Genomic DNA, 9,566 nt, shown 5'->3' with positions numbered 1-9,566 from the left:
GAAGGGAAGGGAAGGGAAGGGAAGGGAAGGGAAGGGAAGGGAAGGGAAGGGAAGGGAAGGGAAGGGAAGGGAAGGGAAGGGAAGGGAAGGGAAGGGAAGGGAAGAACTTTTGTAAAACCTCTGTCTCACCATTTCCTGTTTTCTACTTGCTTCTGATATAACTTCTGTCTGACCTGTGTTGTAACCAAGGTCTGATCCTGCAAACCATTAACACTTCGAATTAAGTTTAGTTTTGCACAGGCTTATTGTGAAGACCTGGCCAGGCTGTAATGGTCAGAAGGCAAATTGCTGTTTGAACATCTAGCTGAATCTGCTCATTCCTATCTGTTTTGTGGCAAATCACGGCAAATTCTGTTACATAAGAAGCCATTGCTTAATAACAGACACACATTCAGACACACGTTTTGTTAAGCACTGCTGTCTTCAGCATACAGCATTGACAGGCGATGATGGAGATGATAACTTGCCCTCTGACACGTTATATCCTCATCCTCAGTCCATTATCCTAAATGCTGGAAGGGTCTGGACCGAGACCTCCTTGCCATCTGGCTGTCTTTCAATGTTTGTTCCTATAACACCTATCTCTATGCTATTTATGGACTGAAGGGCACATATGGAGCAGGCTCACCACCCCACAAGCAATTCTTATATCTGTGTCAGCATGTGGAAATAGCAGCGTCTGATCACAGGCCGCGTACACACACCGCCAGCCAATCCTAGCAACACTTCTAATATGTATTTTGAAAGAAAGGTGAAGCCCAAAGAGATCCCTCCAATCTGTTGTTGTTCACTGTTGTACCCATGGGCAGAAAACAACCCACCGCTGAAATGATGCACCCCAGCAGCCCGAACAATAAAGGCAAAAAATCCTAGCATACAGAGTTTGAGTTAAGCTGCACACAATGGAGTCATTTCTACTTTTTTCCATTAAGAGTATGTTATCAGTAAACTCACAAATAAAACTATATCACATTGTCATCAGCCTTTTCTTAATGTACTTTGAAAATATTCATCATCTAAATCTGTTTCTCTCTCAAGCCCAGCTCTGGAAGTGAATCAAAAAGATTAAACGCAGCTCTCCTGGCTCTGGCTTTATCACACCAGACTGACAGAGATGTTCCCTCTTCTTCCTGCCTCTTGCTTCTATTTTTTTGTGTAAATGAATTTATTGTTATTGTTTCTCATCAGCACTGCCAATTTGGGGAAACACATTGCTCTTATGAAGATGGAGGCTATTCACATGATCCTTGCTGGGACTGGTGTAAAAGGTTTCTGTAAGGATTATATCAAAAAAAGAAAGAGCAGAGAGTGTCAAAATTCCTCTTTTCTTGGCCAAGAATTTTCCTCAAGACTTCTACAGTGTGCAAATTGGAAAAAAATAATAATTTTAAAAAAGGAAATTTGCTGTAAGTCAGTTGTGTCATCATACAAAGGTTGTCATCTCACAGTGGTTATCCTGTGTCTGTGATTTCTGTGCTTCCATCTTAAATCAGCCTCATCCTATATCATGCAAATCCCAGCAGCCCTCTGAGTGCCACCAGTCTGCACATACTCTACATTTGCCTTTTCAATTGCATTAAATTGCTCAAGAGAAGCACTGGCCCACATATTGTCTACCCAAGATATTTTTTTTTTTTTCTGTAAAGTATACAGCAATATCTTGGAATCAAATAATTTTTAAATTATCACTTGTAATACTATATTAGTATTATTCTGCTTTCATACATATTCTGTCTTCTCCTCAGAAAAATAATTTTGTTTTTATTCTGTAGTATTTTTTATTATTTTTAATGTCCATATTTCTGGGGTATTATGTCACCTAAATCACTCAGTATTACTATATAATATTGTCCTCTGACAGAATCATTGTGTGCTCTCTTGCTTGAAAAGTAAGTTGATAATTAAAAGCTGCACTTTTATCCTTAGCTCACAGTGTGCTTTTTTGCTTATTTTAAAAAATTAAATTCACTCAATAGCACTCAGAAAATAAACTCCGTTTCTCAAATGTAACAAAGATGTAGCTTGGGGTACTGATTTGCTAACTGAACTTTTCTGTCTTTATTAGACAAGTGGGTCATCAAATGAAATCAGGGGATAGAAATTCTGTTTTTCAAAGGACTGTTATGAACAAGGATTTTAGAAGATTAACTGAGGGGTATGGATTCTTTGGGGAAAACACAGGGATTCTCAAAGAAATAAAAGAAGCAAATATTCCTGGTTCTAGTGGAATGTCAGATTCTTTTAGCAATCACCAGACTCGATTAGGTGATAAGGTAAATTACGATTTGGCTCCCCATGTTTGAAATCAGAAACTTGACTTCTTTCCAAAACACTGGCTGCTGTTTTGGCTTTCCTTCCCTCTTCAGTGTTCCTGGAAATCAAACTGAATGTTTTGACACAAAATGTTTTTCCTGCTTTTACGTCATCTAAAAGCTGTCCCCGTAAGGATTTAAACTGCACTCAGGTAGCTACTGACTTGAACAGAGGGCTACTTGAGCCTGAAACCTGAAAGTCCCAGTATCTTTATAGGTTTTTCTCCCTCTCTGGGCATATCAGGAACATTTTGCTCCGTGGCTCTGATGAGTGGTATGATACGAATGACTGAAGAGCAAACTGCTCCATCCCCAGTGCTGCAGCGAAGCTGTTCTGCAGATACTGTACTATCAGCCCGTGAGGACACAGTGGATGCTGTCCTCCCTCATGCTTTTAGCGTCCCCACTCTGACACAGGACCCCGCAAGCATCCGGCTGCTGCAAGAAAATGTGCAGACGTCCTGAGAGATTAGATATGCCCATCTGAGCTTCACAGAAATGGAAACTAAAAGTGATTGAAACATGTCAAAGCCTGCGGGCCCTGTCCCTTCCCGGAGGGCTCATCCTGTAGCCGGGTGAGGGACAGCCCTGACCACCTTCCCCCACTGCCCCGCACGCGGCACTGCCTGGGGCATGAGGCGGTGCTGGGCCCACGGGGAGATAAGGGCTGATGGATGGCGTGGATGGCCTGCAGGACCAGATAACACCAAGGACCTGGGAGCAAGTATGTGGGGAGCAAGTATGCGGTGGGAGGAGATGCTCCCTGTGACCACCACAGCCCCATCTCCGCCACGTGGGCAGGAGGCAAGGCCTGAGCCCCTGTTTTTTTGTTATGGGAGCATTCCCACCTTCCTGAACAGAAACTCTTACCTCAAAAAAAGGTTGGAAAATGACCTCATACCTTCAGAAGCCTCTACCAGGCATCCTGACCCACACACCTACTCCTCCGTCACACTCCTTGGTCCATTGTTCTCTTAAGCACCCAGTGAGCTTGAGTGTGCACGGAGGGTTATTCCCTGCCTCCCCGCCACTTCACACCCACCTCTTCTCACCACCTCTTGGTACTGCAATGCAGGAAAGTCTTCCATCCTTTGTTGGCATCATTTCCAAGAGAAGACGATGACTCTCTTTCGTGATATTGAAGACTTTCTTGCAACTGGAAAAATTGTGGAAAGCCCAGAAGGAGAAAAGGTGTTCCATAATTCTTTCAGACAAAAAAAAAAAAGCACAGAAGGAGACTTCTAGAGTTGTGCTTCCACCTGTTTTAATTAGACTGTTCTACTTGTTACCTTAGAAAAATAAAAAATAAAATACCTTCCCCATATTTGAAATAATCCTTTGAATCTTAATAATACTTTGCTAATATTGCTTCTGCCACAAAGATATCTGGGAAGATGAGGATTTTTTAAAATGAATGTGAAAAAAAAACAGGTGTTTTTAAAAATGTGAGGTCATGGAATGTGGGAAATGAGATGAAAAAATTTATTCTACTTTGAAAAGACTTTTAACATTATCAAGTAAAGCTGGCTGATGATCTCTTCAGGAGTGAAATCTCTTCAGCAAATGAGTGTTTAATAATCCTCATGCTCTCATTTTTGTAATCACTTCAGTCTGATATTAAATATGACTTGTTCAGATGTCTCTCTGATACAAGGTATGTGTGTCAGTGTTTGGACAGAGAATAATTGGATTTATATCTCTGTTATGTTTTCAAATTGCTAGGTCAGATTTGGGTCTCTGACTGTAAATTCTTCAATTCTATTCTAAGTCAAAGGAATGTGACAGATTTAATACCTAGAATAAGTTATTAACTGCAATGATGCATAAACCAGTGGCACTTTTAGAAATAGCAGCCTATACTGCTCCTGTTTTCCAAAGGAAAAAAATAAATAAATCTTATTTCTTTGTTTCTTTCGGTTCTTGTAGGCATTTTTCTTGATTAATCCATGAAGAGCTTGAAACTGATGTGTCCATAAGTACAATCTTCTGTTACTTTTTATTACAATAATAACTTCTGTTGGAATTAGTTTTACTTTCAAAATTAGTATTTAATTTATAAAAGTGAGAGGAATTTATACACACACACAGCATTAAAACATCACTATCTATAAACAGAATGTGCCTGTTCCTACCATGAACTGTTTATGAAAGACTAATATAGAATTACGGGCTGTGTGGAAAGAAATCAAGAAAGATTGGGCGAGGGGGAACTTTGCCAACCTGTGCATGTGCTCAGCTGAAAAATGGATAGAGTGACCTGTTGACTTTGTAAGACTGAAAGGACTTGGATTCGTTTCTCCCACAGATTGGTTAGTTGTTTTATGCTCTGTGCTTTTCATGCCAGCCTCCTTTATCCCTGTGGCTGCAGGGACCCTGGTTTGGACTTTGGAGATGTGGTTTCTACATACCATTTTGCCAACTGTCTAACTGTCCCCTCTCATATTTTGGAATCATGGTTTAGCATTACTTCTTTTCTAGCCCTCTCACCCAATTATCCTTTGTGAGGAGAGCTTCTTACACTTCCCTCTTTAGTTAACAGATGATAGTTGGTGGACAGCTTAGGAGAAGGCAACCTACTAGCCCTGCCAATATGATTCATTTTTCACTTAATTATGTTAGTGAATTTGTCTATGTTTGACAGACTAAAGGATAACTGGCCTAGTCTGTTTTTGGAGGAAGGTCTGTGGGAAAATGTAATAACATTTCATTATATAAGCTGATACAACCAAAAAAATAATAATAATAATTCTGCAGCACACAAACCAGATATGGAAATTTTGATGCATGAAAAGTAGCCATATATTGTCTCAGTTGGTATTTGCTTAATATAAGCTAAAAACAAGTACCATACATCATATATTTCACATGCTGATATCCTCCAAAATCCTACAGCATTGTGTATACCATTATTGCTAGATATCTGTTCTTTCTTTGCAGCTATTTGGATGAATGCCTTCAGAAACATGCCATTTTTCTTTTTCTTTTTTTCTTTTTTCTTTTTTCTTTTTTTTTTTTAAACAAATCAGGTATTTTTTTTTTTAACCAGAATAATATTATCTTCTTTTGTTGTCCAAATTGTAGAACTGGTCTCCTACATTACTTCAAGAAAAATGATGTAAAGTAGGTCCTTGAACTTAGGGCTCCTACGTCCCAGAAAAACAGCATAATTTCAGAATTATGTCTCTCATTTTGACTGTAAAATTTATCCTAGATCCAAGAAAATGATGTTTTTGTAAAAAGTTCACATCTCAGTATGTTTTCGGAAAACATTTTTACTGAAATGTTGCCAATTAGCCCTAACCAGAACACAGAATATAGTACATAGCACAGAGCAACTCTAGAAGAAATATACTTTAATGAGTGTTATATCCTTTCTATTACAACTGCGGCGTTTTGGGAAAACTGCCTACTAGTCTAGAGCCAAGAGAATTTATGAAGCTGTCATGAAAGCCTATGAGAACCATGAAAGCTGAAAAGGACACTTTTGCTTATTAAGTAGCATAATAATCACAAGACATGATGACAATGTATTGTCCTTTTAGGAGTGCTCTCATGAGAGCCTTCATCCTTCCCATTCAGAAGCCATGTTTAATAAGTATTAAATATTTTCCCTGAGGTAGTCCGTATCAGAAGGTCTAACAGCTCTTAGCTACTAAGCAGTTAAGCACTAGTGGTAAGGGAAAATGACTGGGCTGGGAGATACCATTTATTTATTTATTTATTTTTATGGTCCTGATAATATCTTTTTAAACCTTTATTATTGCCTTTTGCTCTTTTGAGATATTGTACAAAGTAGTTTAATGTAAATATGACATCATCATGGCTAAGTGCTTGGGCTAAGGTGATAAATTATAGGAAATCTTGAAGCTGAGACTGCTGTGCTATCTTTAATTCACAGTGTTGTGTCTAGTTATGGCTGGGACCCCAAAGCAGTGGGGAACAATCTGCACCTATAAATCATGGCCAGTCATATGCACTCTTGTGTCCTCAGTCTTATTTTGATATGAGAATCACTTTCTGATGTTTTGGGTACTTTGAGCAATTTTTTTTGGTTTATGAATAGTTACTTTTATACCAAATGATATATTACGCTGTTACAGTGTGATCAAAGACATTTTTTCTCTTGCACGCTTTAGGCAAGGTCACTACACAGGGCACCACTTACTAGTGGCATCAATAGCGCCTGACCATGGGTGGCCAATGTGGCAGTAGGAAGCACACAGGATGGTGCAACCAATGGCAAACAAATTTGTTAGAAATGGTTTATCATTTCACATAGCCAAACACTGTAACTGCTCTAAGGTGGCAGTAGGTGGACTGGAGACATGAGAAGTGGTAGAATTCTGTCAGTGAGTTGATTTTGACATAAAGCTCCACAAGATGCTGGAACAAGAATTATCAGCAAGAAGGAAAGGGTCATGGGGATTTCAGAAGATTGCTATTAGGATCCTTCCATTGTTATTTCATGCAATAAATAAAGCTACTGTGGTGAACTTCATGACTTTAAGGTTATTTGGTTTTGGTTGATTTTTTTTTTCTTTTTCTTTTTAAGAGTGGGAAAAATCTCAGTAATTTGAGAGGTATGGCCAACTGAATTGAAATTATTTCAGTTGGAGGTTCCAAATTTTATCTTTTAGAAAGAAGTAGCAAAACCCAAATCATATCTTTGAAAAAATGTTGAAATGGTCTTTCATTTCATTCTTGCTTGATGTATTGAAGGTAGTTTTCATGATGTCATCCAGATAGTTTAAATAAACTGTTTGCATATAAGGTTAACAAGCTGCAGTGGTAGCAAGGTCTGTGTGGGATTATATTAGAATTAATTTGATCAATTGCTCTTAGTTCCAGAGGTCTCCAGATGAGACAGAAGCCAGCATATGCAGTTTGGCAGATGAAGAATCAGTGCAGTCAACACATGCCGTGAAGGTAATGAACATTCTTTCAAACTTCATTTTTCATCCTGAGCAGAGAAGACAACTAAGCCCAGACACTGCTGCTCGGAGCAGCCAAAATGATAACCATAAATAATCATAATAGAGGGCCCATAGTTTAAATGCATTTGAGAAGGATAAAATAAGTATTTTACCATTTAAATGATGTTGTTAAACCCAGAATTTTCATTATGATTTGCCCCCAAGCACAGGAAGGTTCCTTTACCTTGAGATGCAGGTTCTGAATTAAAAGATTGCTGAGCATTTTTGTTTGACAGACTGGTTGAAAGAAGAAGCTGGGGTAAACAACATTTAGTCAGATCAGAGGAAACGTCTCTGACAATGCTTTTCACTTCCATGGCTGAAGTACGATTCAGGAGGATCAGGTCTGCAAGCCAGCTCTCACAGAAGGCAGTGGGAGGCTCACCCACGAAAGGCTGCCGTGGGCTCAGTGTTGCCCAGCATTCGTACTGCTGTGCACACAGACCTCCTGGTGATTCATTAGGAGCTTCTGACAGTGCTGGAACTGTAAAACAGGACCGCTGATTTTCTACATTCAACAGCAGCAGCAAGCAGCCAGCCGTCCATAAATTGAACCTGCTATGTGATAATGAGAAAAAAATTGTTATTGGATGGAAATCTGTTAGAAATCCAAGCAAAACTAAAATGATACCTTAGTGGAAATTGGAATGAAAATTGTGACAACAAATGTGAAAATGTAATATGTCATGCATTGTTATGCATATGCACTCTATTTTCTGCCAACTTCGTTTTCTTTCTGTTCCTGTCTCTCACTAATAACCTCTCTATGAGCAAGCCAGATGTGCATATGACAAGTCAGCCACAGGACCATGAATACCAAACACTTTATTGTTGCTTTTGTTTTTTAATCAAAAGTAACAATGTTGCTCTTCTAAGACAAAGCCATTGTACATTGAAATTTCAAAACGTATATTTAGGGTGTAATTCTTTACTTATATATGAACTTGCTATAAATTTTTGTTTAAGTGTAGGTGCACAGTTTCACATTAGGTTGAAATTGTCAAGTGGCTTATATGTGTTCAAAGTGTGAAAGTTCACAATCTGTTTTAAGATATGCAAAATTCAACTAATACAGTGGGTTTTGGTGTTTTTTTGTTTTGTTTTGTTTTTGTTGTTTGTTTGTTTGTTTTGTTTTGTTTCCTTTTAAATGTCTTCTAATAAATCTAATTTATCATTTGGAAAAGAGAAATAGTCTTTGCGACTAATTCCATGCAACTTTTTTTTATATATATATTTTCACATTCTAAAGTAAGACTATGCAGAATGGAATCACATCCTATCCTATCCTATCCTATCCTATCCTATCCTATCCTATCCTATCCTATCCTATCCTATCCTACCCTATCCTACCCTATCCTATCCTACCTGATCCTATCCTTTAACTTCTTCATTCCAGAAACCTGTGATAGCAATATTTGCAACCTGGTGATTTTTTGTACCACAGACATTTATATTCGCTGCAAGCCATCCTGTTCTGCTTTAAAATTCTGAGATGTACAGTCTCAAAGAGATTTAGCTCTACCTGCACAAAGGCAAACTGCAATCAACTGAGCTTTGATGCCCAGATTTCCTCTCACCTTCCAACACAGACATCTCATCTGCATACAGCTATTACTGAGTGATTAGATCCACAGTCATGCCCTTGTACTTTTCAGTCACGTAGCCATCCCACTGTGCTGCTCTTGAAGAGAAATTCTGGGCAGAAATCCCGCAGTCCACCTGGCACACTGATTATCCTCGTGTAAGTTTTAATCTTCACTGCAAGAGCAAAGATGGCCTTGTTAGAGGCTGTGTTATCCCTGCCTTCCTCCTTCGCATCTCCCACTGTTTTTTCAATAGCTCACATAAGTGCTCTCTCAGCCTCTTCTGTGCACAGCTCTGCAAAGAGGCAGCAAGATATCTGCAGCACATGCACACCCAGCAGCGGGTGGCCATCAGGTATACGGCACACCAGGTCATTAACGTCTGCAGTTCGCAGGGAGAGCAGGGAACGTGGCATGTATAATCAACACCCACTGTTCATTAAGTGCCTCTCGGCTGCTATAGGTGGTGGTGCCTGTCAACCGGTAGCAGCCCACGGCAGTCAGCCTTGATAACATTATTTCCCTATCAAAAATTTGGCTACCGCAGACATCATGAAATGTTGACAGTAGGCGGTTTTACATGTTTGCAGTGTTCAGGCACTGGGAGGTAGGACTTCCACCAGGGCTTCTACTAGACAGGAGACTGTACATCACCTGGCACCCAGAGCAGTCCTGGCTGTCAGGACATGCTTGCCTTC

At 39.4% G+C, this 9,566-nt stretch overlaps 1 long non-coding RNA gene across 1 annotated transcript; it reads right to left on the bottom strand.

The window, feature by feature from the left end:
- Positions 1–7,023: 7,023 nt before the first annotated feature.
- Positions 7,024–9,254, bottom strand: LOC118155724. The gene is made up of 3 exons (XR_004745985.1): positions 9,130–9,254; positions 8,863–9,043; positions 7,024–7,840 (listed from the first exon to the last, which is right to left on the bottom strand). It is a non-coding gene; the product is annotated as an uncharacterized LOC118155724 (long non-coding RNA).
- Between the last annotated feature and the right edge of the window lie 312 nt (positions 9,255–9,566).

This window comes from Oxyura jamaicensis, chromosome Z (genome assembly GCF_011077185.1).
Source record: "Oxyura jamaicensis isolate SHBP4307 breed ruddy duck chromosome Z, BPBGC_Ojam_1.0, whole genome shotgun sequence".
NCBI classification, from domain to species: domain Eukaryota; kingdom Metazoa; phylum Chordata; class Aves; order Anseriformes; family Anatidae; genus Oxyura; species Oxyura jamaicensis.
This window is presented reverse-complemented; position numbering and strand designations above follow the sequence as displayed.